We start from the raw sequence: 20,429 nt of genomic DNA, 5'->3' as shown, positions 1-20,429 counted from the left end.
CATGAGGAAGGAGTAGCCAGCCCACAGACTCCTCCACCCAGGGGGGCAGGTGGGGGCGATATAATCCTGGCTGTGCACTGCCACAGCGGGTGAGGGTGTCTCACACACGGCACAGCGGCTGATATGGGCGCGGATGTCGTGGCCCGACACGGGCATCATGGGCACGGCAGCGGTGGTGGAAAGCCAGTAGGATTTGTCGTTGCGGCTGGCGTAGTCACAGGTACCTGTGTTGCAGTAGGAGAAGGGCATGGTGCTGAAGATACGCAGACATGAGCCGGCCTGGCCTGTGGGGAGGACAGAGAGAGAGAAGGGCAGGGGGAGAGAGAGAGAGGGGGGAGGGAGGGGAGGGGAGAGCAAGAGAGAAGGGCGGGGGGAGGAGAGAGAGAGTTGTGTACATGTGAATCAGGGTTGCTGGTCAATTCATTTTTTAATTCAGCCAATTCAGGAAGTAAAAATAAATTCCAATTCTATTTTTTCCTCATAGGAAAACTGAAAAGGAATTGACCCCCAACTCTGATATGAATAGATTGAAAGACAGACCTGAACACATTGATGAGCTGACACAAAATGGACATAACTTATTAGTCAGTATCCTTATACACCCCCTCCACACCCCTACATTCGGCCCACCCCTACACACCCTCAGCCCACCCGTCCACACCCATCTAGGGGTACGTACGTACCCAGGTCCTGTGTGTGTGTCCTCTCCTGCCCCTCCAGGTAGAACAGGCTATAGCCGGTCCACAGGGGGCTGCTGCCCTCGGGACACACAGGGACCTCCACCGACTGGCTGTGGATCACCAGCAGGAAGCCTGAACTCACAGAGCCAGTGGAACCGGGGTAGCCACGGTCACCCTGAGAACCCGGAGGACCTGTGAGGAGGAAGAGTATATGTGTTTACACCAAAAGACTAATGTATACACGTCAGATGCGAGTATATTAGTATATTAGTATATTAGTATATTGTATTATGTTGAGGAGCACGGTGAAACGGCTTACTTCTGTTACTATTTGTTATATATTCTGTCTCTGTGTGCGTGTGTGTGTGTGTGTGTATATATATGTGTGTGTCTTTACCCTGATGTCCCACAAAACCTTGCTGTCCATGATCGCCTGGGTCTCCTAAAGGTCCAGGTGGACCTGGAGGTCCATTTCTCCCTGGGGGCCCTCGTGACCCAGCTGGGCCCTTAGGACCTAGAGAAAATGACACAAAAAACACCACCGTCGGTGTGAAAACAACACACACATCATGTTTCTGTAGGTCACTTACCGTGAGACCCAGGGTTCCCACGGGGCCCAGCCTTTCCCGGGGGACCATTTGGACCTGATGGACCTGAGGGGCCATGGATCCCAAGGTAGGGTTCCTGAGTGGTAACGACACCGTCCAAAACCTGACCGGGCAGGCCTTTGGGACCTGCAGGGGGATACAGAGGAACCTCATTGTCAAAAGAACAGGGCAGGCTAAACAGCTAGAATTGTCTCAGTTATCTCTATTGGTCTCAGCCCTCACCTGCATCCCCAGGTTTGCCTTTGTCACCTTTGGGCCCCAGGAGGCCGTAGGCGCCTGGACGACCTCTTGCTCCGTTGGGGCCCATGTGACCCACAGGGCCTCTGGCACCTATCAGAAAAGAACATTAGGCACCAAACAGAGAAAACAGACTGCATCAGGGAGGGACTAACTCGACCTGCCCCCCCAAAAAAACACAACAATTTTGTTTTCCGATTTTAAATGTTTTACACAGTTTTCTGTTTCGGAGTTGTGTGTTATGTGGTTACCTTTGGGTCCTTGTGATCCTGAGTAGTCTGTTGGCCCTAGGGGTCCTGGGGGGCCTCTCTGTCCTTTATGGCCATTGGGCCCTGGTGGCCCTTGGGGGCCTGGGTCTCCTGGAGATGGCTCTGCAGTACCAGCAGGACCCGGTTCACCGGGTGGTCCTGAAAACACTCAAATACTGAGACAAGAAGAACACACAGAAACACCTGACACCTGGTACACAATGACAGACTGACCGACATCTGACACCTGGTACACACTGACATCTGACACCAGAAAATGTCATTTAAGCAAGTAAGTAAGGGATGGCTGCAGTCTTCTCGGCTCTTAACCAACTTTGATATTTTGCATGTTTTTTCACGTTGTTCGTATCTTGTATTGTACATAATGTTGCTGCTACCGTTTCTTATGACAGAAAAGAGCTTCTGGACATCAGAACTGTGATTGTCCAATTTGAGGTGAGTAAAGTTTTTCTTGAATGAGTCAGACGGGAGGAATATACTACAAACCAAATCAATTTTATTTATATAGCCCTTTATTTATATAGCCCTTCTTACATTAGCTGATATATCAAAGTGCTGTACAGAAACCCAGCCTAAAACCCCAAACAGCAAGCAACACAGGTGCAAAAGCACGAACTGAAAGCACGTACAGTTGAAGTCGGAAGTTTAGATACACCTTATCCAAATACATTTAAACTCAGTTTTTCCACAATTCCTGACATTTAATCCTAGTAAAAATTCCCTGTCTTATGATCACCACTTTATTTTAAGAATGTGACATGTCAACACCTTCCCAGTGGGTGATACATTTACATACACTCAATTAGTATTTGGTAGCATTGTCTTTAAATTGTTTAACTTGGGTCAAACGTTTCAATTAGCCTTACACAAGCTTCCCACAATAAGTTGGGTGAATTTTGGCCCATTGCTCCTGACAGAGCTGGTGTAACTGAGTCAGGTTTGTAGGCATCCTTGCTCGCACACACTTTTTCCAGTTCTGCCCACACATGTTCTATAGGATTGAGGTCAGGGCTTTGTGATGGTCACTCAAATACCTTGACGTTGTTGTCCTTAAGCAATTTTGCCACAACTTTGGAAGTATGCTTGGGGTCATTGTCCATTTGGAAGACCAATTTGCGACCAAGCTTTAACTTACTGACTGATGTCTTGAGATGTTGCTTCAATATATCCACATAATTTTCCTCCTCATGATGCAATCTATTTTGTGAAGCGCACCAGTCCCTCCTGCAGCAAAGCACCCCCACAACATGATGCTGCCATCCCCGTGCTTCACGGTTGGGATGGTGTTCTTCGGCTTGCAAGCCTCCCCCTTTTTCCTCCAAACAAAATGATGGTCATTTTGGCCAAACAGTTCTATTTTTCTTTCATCAGAACAGAGGACAGGACAATCTTTGGACAATCAAAAGTACGATCTTTGTCCCCAAATTCAGTTGCAAACCGTAGTGTGGCTTTTTTATGGCGGTTATGAAGCAGTGGCTTCTTCCTTGCTTAACGGCCTTTCAGGTTATGTCGATATAGGACTCGTTTAACTATGAATATATATTAACTGAGTTTGAAGGCAGGACTTGAAATACATCCACAGGTACACCTCCAATTAACTCAAATGATGTCAATTAGACAATCAGAAGCTTCTAAAGCCATGACATCATTTAAGCGGTTTAAAGGCACAGTCAACTTGGTGTATGTAAATGTCTAACCCACTGGAATTGTGATACAGTGAATTTCAATTTTTGTTGGAAAAATGACTTGTGTGACGCACAAAGTAGATGTCCTAACCGACTTGCCAAAACTATAGTTTGTTAATCCCTCTCACCCCCCCCCCTTAAAAGATTTAGATGCACTACTGTTCCACTGGATGTCATAAGGTGAATGCACCAATTTGTAAGTCGCTCTGGATAAGAGCGTCTGCTAAATGACTTAAATGTAAAAAAATGTAAAATGTTAACAAGAAATTTGTGGAGTGGTTGAAAAATGAGTTTTAATGACTCAACCTAAGTGTATGTAAACTTCCGACTTCAACTTTATATCCTACCAACAGGACATTAAAACTGTAATAGCTTATGCTTCACTGAGTCGTGGCTGAACGACGACATTAAGAACATACAGCTAGCGGGTTATACACTCTATCGGCAGGATGGAACAGCAGCCTCTGGTAAGACACGGGGTGGGGGCCTAAGCATATATGTAAACAACAGCTGGTGCATGATATCTAAGGAAGTCTCAAGGTTTTGCTCACCTGAGGTAGAGTATCTCATGATAAGCTTTAGACCACACTATCTACCTAGAGAGTTTATCTGTATTTTTTGTAGCTGTCTATATACCACCACAGACCGATGCTGTCACTAAAACCGCACTCAATGAGCTGTATACCACCATAAGCAAACAGGATATAGCTTATCCAGAGGAGGCAATCCTAGTGGCCGGGGACTATAATGCAGGGAAATCAGTTCTAGACCACCTTTACTCCACACACAGAGATGCGTACAAAGCTCTCTCTCGCCCTCCATTTGGCAAACCTGACCATAATTCTATCCTCCTAATTCCATTTTACAATCAAAAATTAAAGCAGGAAGCACCTCGGTCTATAAAAAAGTGGTCAGATGAAGCAGACGCTACACTACAGGACTGTTTTGCTAGCACAGACTGGAATATGTTCCAGGATTCTGATGGCATTGAGGAGTACACCACATCAGATACTGGCTTTATCAATAAGTGTATCGAGGATGTCGTCCCCACAGTAACTGTACGTACATACCCCAACCAGAAGCCATGGATCACAGGCAACTTTCGCACTGAGCTAAGGGTAGTGCTGCCGCTTTCAAGGAGCTGGACTCTAACCCGGAAGCTTATAAAAAATCCCGCTATGTCCTCCGACGGACCATCAAATAGGCAAAGCGTCAATACTGGACTAAGATCGAATCATACGACGCTTGTCAGATGTGGCAGGGATTGCAAACTATTACAGACTACAAAGGGACGCACAGCCAAGAGCTGCCCAGTGATACGAGCCTTCCTGACACGCTAAGTAACTTCTATGCTCGCTTCGAGGCAAGTAACACTGAAACATGTATGAGAGCATCAGCTGTTCTGGACGACTGTGTGATCACACTCTCCGTGGCCGATGTGGGTAAGACCTTTAAACAGGTCAACATTCATATGGCCGCAGGGCCAGACGGATTACCAGGATGTGTACTCCGGGCATGCGCTGACCAACTGGCAACTGTTTTCACTGACATGTACAACCTCTCCCTGACCGATTCTGTAAAACCAACATGTTTCAAGCAGACCACCATAGTTCCTGTGCCCAAGATCACTAAGGTAACCTGCCTAAATGACTACCGACCCATAGCACTCACGCCTGTAGCCATGAAATGCTTTGAAAGGCTGGTCATAGTTCACATCAACACCATTATCCCAGAAATCCTAGACCCACTCCAATTTGCGTACCACACCAACAGAGCCACAGATGATGCAATCTCTATTGCATTTCACACAGGTTACACAAGGACAACAACCTCTCCCTCAACATGATCAAGACAAAGGAGATGATTGTGGACTACAGGAAAAGGAGGACCGAGCACGCCCCAATTCTCATCGTTGGGGCTGCAGTGGAGCAGGTTGAGCGATTCAAGTTCCTTGGTGTCCACATCACCAACAAACTAACATGGTCCAAGTACACCAAGACAGTTGTGAAGAGGGCACGACAAAACCTATTCCCCCTCAAGAGACTGACAAGATTTGGCATGGGTTCTCAGATCCTCAAAGGTTTGACAGCTGCACCATCGAGAGCATCCTGACTGGTTTCATCACTGCGTAGTATGGCAACTTCTCGGCCTCCGACTGCGAGGCACTACAGAGGGTAGTGCGTACGGCCCAGTACATCACCGGGGCCAAGCTTCCTGCCATCCATCTTTTCTCTTACCTTTTTTTTAGGTATTTTCTCAAAACTGCATTGTTGGTTAAGGGCTTGTAAGTAAGCCTTTCATTATTTGGCGTACACACTGACAGACAGTTTGACATTTGTCATCTGGTACAGACAGACAGTTTGACATTTGTCACCTGGTACAGACAGACAGACAGACAGAGACAGACAGACCTGGAGGTCCATGAATGCCTTCGTATCCTGGCTCTCCGTTGGGTCCTCTGTGACATTCTGAGCACTCTCCACCTGAACCACCGGGCTCACCGGTGACTCCTTTTGGTCCTGGGTGACATTACACATTCAATCAACCATACAGGAGTCATACAGTAGCTAACATCATGTCAACAACCCAACACTCACATGTACCCTACTCCACCGAGGAACTACGCAGTAATGACACACAATGTACTGTATCTACTATATTAGAAACTTAAAAGAAAATCACAGTTTTAAAATGTTTTTGTTTTTAATACATTTCAAAGATTTCTTTAAACCTGTTTTTGCTTCGTCATTATGGGGTATTGTGTGTAGATTCATACATTTTTGAATAAATCTGTAATGTAACAACATGTGAAAGAAAGTCCAGGGGTCTGAATACTTTCCGAATGCACTGTCTATAAACTTGAAATAAAATCACACGCCAACCTTTTGCTACATTCTAACGTATGATGATCTCTTACATGGCATATCAATCATGTCATTACTATCTTGAAAAGCACATTTTTCACTCATGACTGACACAAACAGTACCTTGGTAGCCTGGAGGGCCCCTTAGGCCTTTAGATCCGGGGTAAGAAGTTCCCGGGGGTCCCTGGGAGCCTGTGTGGCCTTTGACTCCGGGGTACCCAGATGGCCCTCGTGGGCCCAACACATCTGGTCCTGAGAGAGTGAGATGTGACACATAAGGACTACTGGTACCTGTTTCTATTAGTAATGTACTTTACCTGGATTTAGATACTGTATCTATTCAGAGACAGTTATTTATTGATAAGTGTTTGTAACCTCACCTCTGGCTCCCTTCTCTCCTTTTTGGCCTTGGAGCCCGTTCAGACCATGCAGCCCTGGGGGTCCCGGGAAACCTGCGGAGAAATTCACATCAAGTCAATCCCATATACATCCAAATCATTCCCGGGTCAACTGCACACATGTACAGTATACATGTATACCATGTCAGCTAAATGTTTGGGATTGCGAGGTAAATGAGTCCAGCCAGCAATCTAAACCTTGTAGTAATCATGACCGAATTACCAACCCGGGTATGCAGGGCACGGGGCCTTGACCTCCAGGGGGCCCCATTGACTGTGTAAATTACTCTCACCCAGATATTGACCGAATTACCAACCCGGGTATGCAGGGCACGGGGCCCTGACCTCCAGGGGGCCCCATTGACTGTGTAAGTTACTCTCACCCAGATATTGTATGAAGATGGCATTAAGTCATGGCAACATGTAGAATTTCAGGAAATTAGCTTTGAAAACTACAAAAATGTTTTCTCCACCCAATGTCAAGATGTGTAGATTTGCAGGATATTAGCTTTAAAACTGCAATATTTTCTCTACAACCCATGGCAGACTTAGGAGCATTGCATGAAATTAGTTTTCAAACTACAAGATTTATTTCCCCCCCATGGTAAAATATGTGTAGAATTGCAGAATATGTGTATTTAAAAACAGCAACATTTTCTCTATGCATGGCAAAATGTGTAGAATTGCAGGAAATTAACTATGAAATAGCATTTTTTTTTCATCGCCAAACTACATTGTTTATTGTTTATTTCTCATTTGTTTATTATCTACTTCACTTGCTTTGGCAATGTTAACATATGTTTCACATGCAAATAAAATGTTTTGCCTGAGGTGAGGGGGGCCCCCCAAACAAATCTAAATGGCTAGGGCCTGTCACTAGGTGGTAAGTATAGTTGAAGTCGGAGGTTTACATACACTTAGGCTGGAGTCATTAAAACTCGTTTTTCAACCACTCCACAAATTTCTTGTTAACAAACTATTGTTTTGGCAAGTCAGTTAGGACATCTACTTTGTGCATTTCAATCTTTCCAACAATTGTTTACAGACCGATTATTTCACTTATAATTCACTGTATCACAATTCCAGTGGGTCAGAAGTTCACATACACTAAGATGACTGTGCCTTTAAACAGCTTGGAAAATTCCAGAAAATGATGTCATGGCTTTAGAAGCTTCTGATTGGCCAATTGACATAATTTGAGTCAATTGGAAGTGTAGCTGTGAATGTACACTGCTCAAAAACATAAAGGGAACACTTAAACAACACAATGTAACTCCAAGTCAATCACACTTCTGTGAAATCAAACTGTCCACTTAGGAAGCAACACTGATTGACAATACATTTCACATGCTGTTGTGCAAATGGAATAGACAACAGGTAGAAATTATAGGCAATTAGCAAGACACCCCCAATAAAGGAGTGGTTCTGCAGGTGGTGACTACAGACCACTTCTCAGTTCCTATGCTTCCTGGCTGATGTTATGGTTACTTTTGCATGCTGGCGGTGCTTTCACTCTAGTGGTAGCATGAGACAGAGTCTACAACCCACACAAGTGGCTCAGGTAGTGCAGCTCATCCTGGATGGTACATCAATGCGAGCTGTGGCAATAAGGTTTGCTGTGTCTGTCAGCGTAGTGTCCAGAGCATGGAGGCGCTACCAGGAGACAGGCCAGTACATCAGGAGACGTGGAGGAGGCTGAAGGAGGGCAACAACCCAGCAGCAGGACCACTACCTCCGCATTTGTTCAAGGAGGAGCAGGAGGAGCACTGCCAGAGCCCTGCAAAATGACCTCCAGCAGGCCACAAATGTGCATGTGTCTGCTCAAACAGTCAGATACAGACTACATGAGGGTGGTATGAGGGCCCGATGCCCACAGGTGGGGGTGGTGCTTACAGCCCAACACCGTGCAGGACGTTTGGCATTTGCCAGAGAACACCAAGATGGGCAAATTCGCCACTGGTGCCCTGTGCTCTTCACAGATGAAAGCAGGTTCACACTGAGCACGTGACAGACGGTTCATCATTGGGAGCAATTTCCAAATGCCTGAAGGTACCACGTTCATCTGTACAAACAATAGTACACAAGTATAAATACCATGGGACCACGCAGCCGTCATACTGCTCAGGAAGGAGACGCGTTCTGTTTCCTAGAGATGAACGTACTTTGGTGCCAAAAGGAAACAGGTACAAAAGTATCTATATCCACAGTAAAATGACTCCAATATCGACATAACCCGAAAGTCCGCTCAACAAGGAAGAAGCCACTGCTACAAAACCGTCATAAAAAAGCCACACTATGGTTTGCAACTGCACATGGGGACAAAGATTGTATTTTTTGGGGAAATGTCCTCTGGTCTGATAAAACAAAAATATAACTGCTTGGCCATAAAAACCATTGTTATGTTTGGAGGAAAAAGGGGGAGGCTTGCAAGCCGAAGAACACCATCCCAACCGTGAAGCACTGGGGTGGCAGCATCCTGTTGTGGGGGTGCTTTGATGCAGGAGGGACTTGTGCACTTCACAAAATAGAAAACATCATGAGGAGGACAGTTATGTGGATATATTGAAGCAACATCTCAAGACATCAGTCAGTAAGTTAAAGCTTGGTCGCAAATTGGTCTTCCAAATGGACAATGACCCCAAGCATACTTCCAAAGTTGTGGAAAATGGCTAAAGGACAACAAAGTCAAGGTATTGGAGTGGCCATCACAAAGCCCTGACCTCATCCTATAGAACATTTGTGGGCAGAACTGACAAAGCGTGTCCGAGCAAGGAGGCCTACAAACCTGACTCAGTTACACCAGCTCTGTCAGGAGGAATGGGACAAAATTCACCCAACTTATTGTGGGAAACTTATGGAATGCTACCCGAAACGTTTGCCCCAAGTTAAACAATTTAAAGGTAATGCCACAAAATACTAATTGAGTACATGTACACTTCTGACCCACTTGGAATGTGATGAAAGAAATAAAAGCTGAAATAAATAATTCTCTCTACTATTATTCTGACATTTCACATTCTTAAAATAAAGTGGTGATCCTAACTGACCTAAAACAGGGTATTTTTTACTGGGATTAAATGTCAGGAATCGTGAAAAACTGAGTTTAAATGTATTTGGCTAAGGTGAATGGAAACCTCCGACTTCAACTGTAGATTGGGTCTTAGTACCTGGAGGACCGGGCAGTCCAGGATTGCCATTGGGGCCTTGACCTCCGAGAATTCCTCCGGGAGGCCCTGGGGAGCCTGGACGACCCGGCGGACCTGAGGGACCAGGGAAACCTGCACACACAAACTTTAGAATCTAAAATGCTTACATATGTAGACACTAAACAAACACATGGACATAAATGAAATGTCCTGTATCCTGTCCTAAGGAGAAAATATGAAAAGAGTGACACACAGAAGGGGACTTTAGGGATCCATTACCTGGGCCACCCAGTGGTCCTCGGGCTCCGTGGACACCAGGCTGTCCTGGTGATCCTCTGGGTCCTGGGCTCCCTGGATCTCCTGGGTCTCCCTTTGGATCTATAGAGTGTGAAAAAGATCAATTAGGGTTGCACATTTCTAGTCACTTTCCCAGAAATTCCGGTTGGGAGGTTCCCAGAATCGGGAGGAAATAAGGACATCTGTAATCCTCCAACAAGGATTTCTGGAAAAGTTACCGGAATTTTGCAACCCTAGTACCAATCACACCTGCACATACCTTCTAGGAGTGTGAATCAACACAAACTTCACATTTGGAAGTGAACACAAATACAGAAAACAACAGCAGCAGCCTGACTGACTGACTACAGTAGCAGCAGCCTGATTGACTGACTGGCTGGGAACAACAGCAGCAGCCTGACTGACTGACTACAGTAGCAGCAGCCTGATTGACTGACTGGCTGGGAACAACAGCAGCAGCCTGACTGACTGACTGACTGAGAACAACAGCAGCAGCCTGACTAACTGACTGGGAACAACAGCAGCAGCCTGACTGACTGACTGACTGACTGACAACAACAGCAGCAGCCTGACTGACTGACTGACAACAACAGCAGCAGCAGCCTGACTGACAACAACAACATTAAGGAAGCCTACGAAAGGAAGCTGTTGACGTGCCAGACACTCGTGGATGAATGCACTGACAAGGGATGGAAGGCCAAGTGTCTACCAGTAGAAGGACACTAAGGATTCTATGAGTAAAGGGAGCACAGCGTTAGAAGATCTGTTGCATAGCTAGGCAGGAGGCAGAGAGGGCATGGTAATGGCTGGAGGAGGAGCAGTTGGCAAGCCACCAGGCTCAGATGGGGCCTGATCGACCCGATCGGTGCACCCTTCAGAAGGTGTAGTGAGCAGCGCCAAAACACCTAATGCATTGGGGACATCACCTGAGCATAAGCCATTTTGCAGCTTTCATCTGTGTGCAGGTAAAGTACGGAAAGCTAGCCATAGCATATTCAGTTAATATCATATGTGACCTGAAGTTACTCCTATTCTAATGACTCAGCATCACCCTCTGGACAAGAGCAGTACCAGGATCATGGGGAGAACATAAACACAAATGAATAAACAGGAGAGATATGGTCATGATACATACATAGCACACAGTTCTGTCATGCTGCACTCTTAGAAAAAAAGGGTTCCAAAAGGGTTCTTCGGCTGTCCCCATAGGAGAACCCTTTTTTGGTTCCAGGGAGAACACTTTTTTGGTCCTACATGGAAAGGGTTCTACATAGAACCCAAAAGGGTTCTTCAAAGGGTTGTCCTATGGGGACAGTCGAATAACCCTTTTAGGTTCTAGATAGCATAGTTTTTCTAAGAGTGTACGTGTGCACTGATGTGACTTCTAAACTGTACGGGCCAGAATCCCCATTGGAAGTGAGTATTTATGTAGTAACGTTTTTATCTGGTAGGTCCGGGAGTCCTAAACATCCTGTATCCTGTTGTCATCATCTCAAAACTGTAATAGTGTTGTTTGTGATTGTTCACTCAGTTGGAAATGTGTCCAAATGTAGCGCCCCAGATACTCTGGCTCTAGCCAAGCGGAGTGTAGAGCTCTGTATGGGGAATAAGGCGCCATGCTGTAAGCAGACGTTGTATTGTGATCACCTAAGGTTGCGCATTCTCCTGGAGGACCCGGTGGTCCAGGTAGTCCTGGTTGTCCTATAGATTCTCCTGGGTCACCTGCAGAATAGGGTCAGGGTTTGAGTGTCAGGATACAGAGAAGATATTAGTCGTAATTACAGCACTTTCACTCTGATAATAACCCACGTTTTGGAATCCTCTCTTCCTGTCACTTTATGACCTCCCCTTCCTCTCTTCCTGTCCCTTTATGACATCCCCTTCCTCTCTTCCTGTCCCTTATGACCTCCCCTTCCTCTCTTCCTGTCCCTTTATGACCTCCCCTTCCTCTCTTCCTGTCCCTTAATGACCTCCCCTTCCTCTCTTCCTGTTCCTTATGACCTCCCCTTCCTCTCTTCCTGTCCCTTTATGACCTCCCCTTCCTCTCTCCCTGTCCCTTTATGACCTCCCCTTCCTCTCTTCCTGTCCCTTAATGACCTCCCCTTCCTCTCTTCCTGTTCCTTATGACCTCCCCTTCCTCTCTTCCTGTCCCTTTATGACCTCCCCTTCCTCTCTCCCTGTCCCTTTATGACCTCCCCTTCCTCTCTTCCTGTCCCTTTATGACCTCCCCTTCCTCTCTTCCTGTTCCTTATGACCTCCCCTTCCTCTCTTCCTGTCCCTTTATGACCTCCCCTTCCTCTCTTCCTGTCCCTTTATGACCTCCCCTTCCTCTCTTCCTGTTCCTTATGACCTCCCATTCCTCTCTTCCTGTCCCTTTATGACCTCCCCTTCCTCTCTTCCTGTCCCTTTATGACCTCCCCTTCCTCTCTTCCTGTCCCTTTAAGTTCCCCTTATCATGTGTGTGTGTATTTTCTGTTGTCTCTCTACTCACCCTGTAAGCCTGTCATTCCTGGAAGGCCTGGGTTCCCAGGAGGGCCCGTGTGCCCAGGGTCCCCCTGCAAGGGGGATAAACCAACAGTCACTGGCATAGCAACACACAGTAACACCCACTGGCATAGCAACACACAGTAACACCCACACACCAAGATACTCACACATAAACATCCTGTGTCTTAACAAAGACATGTGTTCTTACATTACTTCCAAGACCACTTTCTTGGGAAGGAATCTATTCTCAACTTAAATTCATACAGACATACTGCACCTCATTTATCAATCTTGAGCAGCATTAATTTGTCTGGAAACCATTCATAATAGCAATTTTTACCAAAGTTTTAGTAGTTTAATGAGGTAAACAAAGAACATCTAAGATGTAGTGATGAGTATCAGTAATGAAGTACCTTATCACCGACTGGTCCAGGGAAACCAACTATACCACTCAAGCCTTTAGGTCCTCGAGGTCCGGGGGATCCAGGGGGACCAGGTCTGCCAGGTTGTCCTGGGAGCCCTTTCTCATATCCAGGAGGACCATCCTGTCCATTCCCCCCTGGTTTACCTGGTGACCCACTTGAGCCCTTGGAACCTGAGAAGAAAGAACAGTGCATTGTTTATCCATGTATTATTAGAGAATCAAAAATACAGTCCCGCTGTCTACCACCTGCTAAAATACAGTCCCACCGTCTACCACCTGCTAAAATACAGTCCCGCCGTCTACCACCTGCTAAAATACAGTCCCGCCGTCTACCACCTGCTAAAATACAGTCCCACCGTCTACCACCTGCTAAAATACAGTCCCGCTGTCTACCACCTGCTAAAATACAGTCCCGCCGTCTACCACCTGCTAAAATACAGTCCCACTGTCTACCTACCACCTGGTAAAATACAGTCCCGCCGTCTACCACCTGCTAAAATACAGTCCCACCGTCTACCACCTACTAAAATACAGTCCCACCGTCTTCCACCTGCTAAAATACAGTCCCACTGTCTACCTACCACCTGCTAAATACAGTCCCACCGTCTACCACCTGCTAAAATACAGTCCCACCGTCTTCCACCTGCTAAAATACAGTCCCACCGTCTTCCACCTGCTAAAATACAGTCCCACCGTCTTCCACCTGCTAAAATACAGTCCCACCGTCTACCACCTGCTAAAATACAGTCCCACCGTCTACCACCTGCTAAAATACAGTCCCACCGTCTACCACCTGCTAAATACAGTCCCACCGTCTACCACCTGCTAAATACAGTCCCACCGTCTACCACCTGCTAAAATACAGTCCCGCTGTCTACCACCTGCTAAAATACAGTCCCACCGTCTACCACCTGCTAAAATACAGTCCCGCCGTCTACCACCTGCATCCTCTTATATTAGTTTGAAGTATTTTTCACAAAAAGAAAACCTAGTCCAACATCTATTACCAAAGCAGAACTGATCTGTTTTAACACAGTTGCATGGTGCTACTGCGAACCCTTTTCTCTGAAAAAAGGGTTTCAAAAAGGCTAATTGGCTGTCCAAACAGGAGAACCCTTTTTTAGTTCTAAGTACAATTTTCCATATAGAACCCTCTGTGTTCTATATGGAACTCAAAAGGGTTCTACTTGGAACCAAAACGGGATCTTCAAAGGGTTCTCCTATGGGGACAGCCAGAGAACCCTTTCGGGTTCTAGATAGCACGTTGTTTTGTAAGAGTGTGCAGAGGGGGTTGTGTTGTGTCTCTCTCACCTCTGGCTCCAGTGAAGCCATCCTCTCCTGGTGGTCCTTCAGAGCCCTTCTGTCCTTTAACGGTTATGACTCCTACTGGGCCAGGACTTCCGGGGGGACCTCTGTGACCTGGGGACATTCTACACTGTCAACGTGTAATATACTGAACAATATAATATACTACACTATGTGTACATATAAGTCAAGTCAAATCAAGTTTATTTATATAGCCCTTCGTACATCAGCTGATGTCTCAAAGTGCTGTACAGAAACCCAGCCTAAAACCCCAAACAGCAATTAATGCAGGTGTAGAAGCAGAGTACAACATATATAATAAGTACAACATATATAATACTGTGAATGCAACAACAACGGGTGATATGGCGTTCTATGCAGAAACGGTCTACGACGAGGGACAGCACACTGAAATAGTAATGTTATGTACAGTATGCAGAGAGGAAATCATGCACATAGTCATGAAGAGAGATAGGATACTGTAAACAAGGAAGTATACACCGAGAGAATAGTTTCCTAAATTCACTGAAATGACACTCCACATAAGGAGAGTAATTACAAATACTTCTAAGGAAGGTTGACTGTCTGTGTGCAGATACCAAAGGTAAACACAATACTATGTATGTATTTTATTATGTGGATGCTGCAATGTGCATACACTGTAATGTACAGTTTGTACCTTTGGCTCCTTTGTACCCCTGGTCTCCATCCTGACCGTCGCGTCCTGTAAAACCCCTCTCCCCTTGCCTCCCGCGGGATCCTGGGTTTCCAGGCCGACCCGGTGTACCAGGAACAGCCGACCCATCTCTACCAGGATATCCCCTGGCCCCTGGGAAAGATGACATCATTGGGAATAGTTGTCATAGGATAATAAAGATAGTTCATTGGCTGGGTCATGTTCATTAGGGCATCACCTGAAAAATATTTTGCAATGGAAAAACAATTTGTGTTTCTTATTGGTGCCTAATGAACACGGTCCTGGTATACTTTGTACTCAAAATGGGATATCAGAGTTGTGTACGTCTATTTTGCAGGCTGTCTATTTTGAGGCAGGCGAAACCCAAAACAAGGCATCCATATTTATATATCTCAATTCAAGTCATATTTATATATCTCAATTCAAATGATTCAATTCAAAGTGCGAACAGAGAATCACGTAAATGTCATAACATTACAGTGCCTTTGGAAAGTATTCAGACCGTTGACTTTTTCCACATTTTGTTACGTTAAAGCCTTATTCTAAAATGGATTAAATAAATACAAAGCCAAAGCAATCTACACACAATACCCCATAATGACATCACAATACCTCATAATGACATCACAATACCCCATAATGACATCACAATACCCCATAATGACATCACAATACCTCATAATGACAAAATGAAAAAAGGTTGTTAGAAATTTGGGCAAATCTATTCAAATTAAAAAACAGAAATACCTTATTTACATAAGTATTCAGACCATTTGCTATGAGACTCGAAGTTGAGCTCAGGTGCATCCTGTTTCCATTGATCATCCTTGAGATGTTTCTACAACTTCATTGGAGTCCACCTGTGGTAAAGTCAATTGATTGGACATGATTTGGAAAGGCACACACATGTGTATATAAGGTTCCACAGATGAAAGTGCATGTCAGCTCAAAAACCAAGCCATGAGGTCGAAGGAATTGTCCGTAGGGCTCCGAGACAGGATTGTGTCGAGGCACAGATCTGGGGAAGGGTACAAAAAACATTCTGCCGCATCGAAGGTCCCCAAGAACCAGTGGTGTAAAGTACTTAAGTAAACATACTTTAAAGTACTACTTAAGTGTTTTTTGGGGTGTACTTTATATCTGTACTTTAGTATTTATATTTTTGACAACTTTTACTTCACTACATTCCTAAAGAAAATGATGTACTTTTTACTCCATACATTTTACCTGACACCCAAAAGTACTTGTTAGCAGGACAGGAAAATGGTCCAATTCACGCACACCAGGAGAACATCCCTGGTCATCCCTACTGCCTCTGATCTGGTAGACTCACTAAATATACATGCTTAATTTGTAAATTATGTCTGAGTGTTGGAGTGTGCACCTGGCTATCTGTAAATTTAGTTTGGTTTGCTTCATATAATGAAAGTGATTTATATAATGAAATGATTTATACTTATACTTTTACTTTTGATACTTAAGTATATTTAAAACCAAATATGTTTTAGACTTTTACTCAAGTAGTATTTTACTGGGTGACTTTCACTTTTACTTGAGTCATTTTCATTTAAGGTATTTTTTAATTTCTCAAGTATGAAAATGGGGTACTTTTCCCACCACTGCCAAGAACACAGTGTCCTCCATCATTCTTAAATGGAAGAAGTTTGGAACAATCAAGGGCCGGCCGCCTGGCCAAACTGAGCAATCGGGGGAGAAGGGCTTTGGTCAGGGAGGTGACCAAGAAACCGATGGTCACTCAGCTCTGGAGTTCCTCTGTGGACATGAGAGAACCTTCCAGAAGGACAACCATCTCTGCAGCCCTCCACCAATCAGGCCGTTATGGTAGAGTGGCCAGACGGAAGCCACTCTTCAGTAACAGGCACATGACAGCCCACTTGGAGTTTGTCAAAAGGCATCTAAAGGACTCTCAGACCATGAGAAACAAGATTATCTGGTCTGGTGAAACCAAGATTGAACTCTTTGGCCTGAATGCCAAGCGTCACGTCTCAAGGACATCCCTACAGTGAAGCATGGTGGTGGCAGCATCATGCTGTGGGGATGTTTTTCAGCTGCAGGGACTGGGAGACTAGTCAGTACTGAGGGAAAGCTGGAGGGAAGGTTCACCTCCCAATAGGACAACGACCCTAAGCACACAGCCAGGACAACACAGGAGTGGCTTCGGGACAGGAGTGACCCAGCCAGAGCACGACCTGAAAATAGCTGTGCAGAAACGATCCCCATCCAACCTGACAGAACCTGAGAGGATCTGCAGAGAAGAATGGGAGAAATACAGATGCAAGGTGGTGAGGGTAGGCAACAACATCTCCTCCTCCCCGCTGATCCTCAACACGGGGGCCCCACAAGGGTGCGTTCTGAGCCCTCTCCTGTACTCCCTGTTCACCCACGACTGCGTGGCCACGCACGCCTCCAACTCAATCATCAAGTTTGCGGACGACACAACAGTGGTAGGCTTGATTACCAACAACGACGAGACGGCCTACAGGGAGGAGGTGAGGGCCCTCGGAGTGTGGTGTCAGGAAAATAACCTCACACTCAACGTCAACAAAACTAAGGAGATGATTGTGGACTTCAGGAAACAGCAGAGGGAACACCCCCCTATCCACATCGATGGAACAGTAGTGGAGAGGGTAGCAAGTTTTAAGTTCCTCGGCATACACATCACAGACAAACTGAATTGGTCCACTCACACTGACAGCGTCGTGAAGAAGGCGCAGCAGCGCCTCTTCAACCTCAGGAGGCTGAAGAAATTCGGCTTGTCACCAAAAGCACTCACAAACTTCTACAGATGCACAATCGAGAGCATCCTGGCGGGCTGTATCACCGCCTGGTACGGCAACTGCTCCGCCCTCAACCGTAAGGCTCTCCAGAGGGTAGTGAGGTCTGCACAACGCATCACCGGGGGCAAACTACCTGCCCTCCAGGACACCTACACCACCCGATGTTACAGGAAGGCCATAAAGATCATCAAGGACATCAACCACCCGAACCACTGCCTGTTCACCCCGCTATCATCCAGAAGGCGAGGTCAGTACAGGTGCATCAAAGCTGGGACCGAGAGACTGAAAAACAGCTTCTATCTCAAGGCCATCAGACTGTTAAACAGCCACCACTAACATTGAGTGGCTGCTGCCAACACACTGTCATTGACACTGACCCAACTCCAGCCACTTTAATAATGGGAATTGATGGGAAATGATGTAAATATATCACTAGCCACTTTAAACAATGCTACCTTATATAATGTTACTTACCCTACATTATTCATCTCATATGCATACGTATATACTGTACTCTATATCATCGACTGCATCCTTATGTAATACATGTATCACTAGTCACTTTAACTATGCCACTTTGTTTACTTTGTCTACATACTCATCTCATATGTATATACTGTACTCGATACCATCTACTGTATGCTGCTCTGTACCATCACTCATTCATATATCCTTATGTACATATTCTTTATCCCCTTACACTGTGTATAAGACAGTAGTTTTGGAATTGTTAGTTAGATTACTTGTTGGTTATCACTGCATTGTCGGAACTAGAAGCACAAGCATTTCGCTACACTCGCATTAACATCTGCTAACCATGTGTATGTGACAAATAAAATTCGATTTGATTTGATTTGATTTTACCTAAGAAGAATAAAGGCTGTAATCACTGCCAAAGGTACTTCAACAAATTACTGAGTAAAGGGTCTGAATACTTATGTAAATGTATTAGCAACAAAAAAATCCCATCCGTTTTTGCTTTGTCATTATGGGTTATTGTGATGTCATTATGGGGTATTGTGATGTCATTATGGGGTATTGTGTGTAAATTGATGAGGGAAAAAAAACTATTTTATCCATTTTAGAATAAGGCTGTAGTGTATCAAGTGTGGAAAAAGTCAGTGGGTCTGAATACTTTCCGAAGGCACTGTATTTTAGTCAACCGGGTGGATGCTGAGACAAGCTGGAAACAAAAATAGCTTCTGTTTATTAAATATGTAATACAATAGTAGAAGTAACCAGCATATTATTTGACATTGCCTGTTGCTGTGGTATGTTCAGATGATAATAATAATAACCATCATCATCATCAAAATTATAATGAATAAATAGTGATAAAAATGGTAATAACAATATTGATGATAATAATAATATTGATAATAATAATAATAATAATTGGACCTGGCTCACCTTTGGTCCCTGTTACACCAGGGAAGCCCGGGACACCTGGTGACCCACTGAAACCTTTGGCACCAACGGGTCCCGGGGGACCAGGAGGCCCGGGGATCCCCGCTGGTCCCTTCACTCCACGTCCAGGAGGACCCATCGCACCCTTATGTCCTTTATCACCACGGAAACCTAACAAGACACACCACTAAATTACTGAAAGTAGTACATGTCTTTTTAACTAAATGTGAGGTGGAGGACTGTTCAGAGCATATTGTACAATGGGAAGCTCTCTGCAGTGAGTATCGAAGTGCTTAGTTAATACTTAATCAATGCCATATTAATCTTTTAGAATTTATAGTTCCCTTAAAGTGTGACTGTTAAAATGACTATGGAACGATGACATGCTCTGGGGATAGTTCCAAAACCTAACCGATTCCTGATTTTAGCTGTGTGTCAAACAGATCAAACACGAAAAGAACTGTACCCTGTGGTGGCTATTTTAGATCCTCACCCGATGGGCCCCTGACTCCTGGTGGTCCTGAGGCTCCCGGTGGGCCAACAGCTCCTTTCTCTCTACATTCTGTTGGCCCTGGAGGGCCGCTCGGTCCTGGGTCCCCAGTGTCTCCTTTTGACCCCTTGTAACCCACACCTCCGTGCGGGCCTGATCCCCCTGTTATGAAATCACCATATGGTTAGAGATGCAATGAGCCCCATCTTAGAGTCACCAAGAACAATTAAAGACTGTAAAGCATTCAAAATACAGTACCTGTCAAAAGTTTGGACACACCTACTCCTTCAAGGGTTTTATTTTCTTCATTGTAGAATAATAGTGAGGACATCAAAACGATGAAATAACACATATGGAATCATGTAGTAACCAAAAACGTGTTAAACAAATCTAAATATATTTTATATTTCAGATTCTTCAAAGTAGCCACCGTTTGCCTTGATGACAGCTTTGCACACTCTTGGCATTCTCTCAACCAGCTTCACGAGGTAGTCACCTGGAATGCATTTAAATTAACAGGTGTGCCTTGTTAAAAGTTCATTTGTGGAATTTCTTTCCTTCTTAATGCATTTGAGCCAATCAGTTGTGTTGTGACAAGGTAGGGGTGGTATACAGAAGATAACCCTATTTGGTAAAA

The 20,429-nt window shown here is 45.0% G+C and overlaps 1 pseudogene; it reads right to left on the bottom strand.

The window, feature by feature from the left end:
• The window catches only part of LOC115103352 (collagen alpha-4(IV) chain-like), an 82,943-nt pseudogene that overhangs the window by 1,954 nt on the left and 60,560 nt on the right, over positions 1-20,429 (bottom strand).

The sequence above is a fragment of the Oncorhynchus nerka genome, linkage group LG20 (genome assembly GCF_034236695.1).
Source record: "Oncorhynchus nerka isolate Pitt River linkage group LG20, Oner_Uvic_2.0, whole genome shotgun sequence".
Taxonomy (NCBI): domain Eukaryota; kingdom Metazoa; phylum Chordata; class Actinopteri; order Salmoniformes; family Salmonidae; genus Oncorhynchus; species Oncorhynchus nerka.
This window is presented reverse-complemented; position numbering and strand designations above follow the sequence as displayed.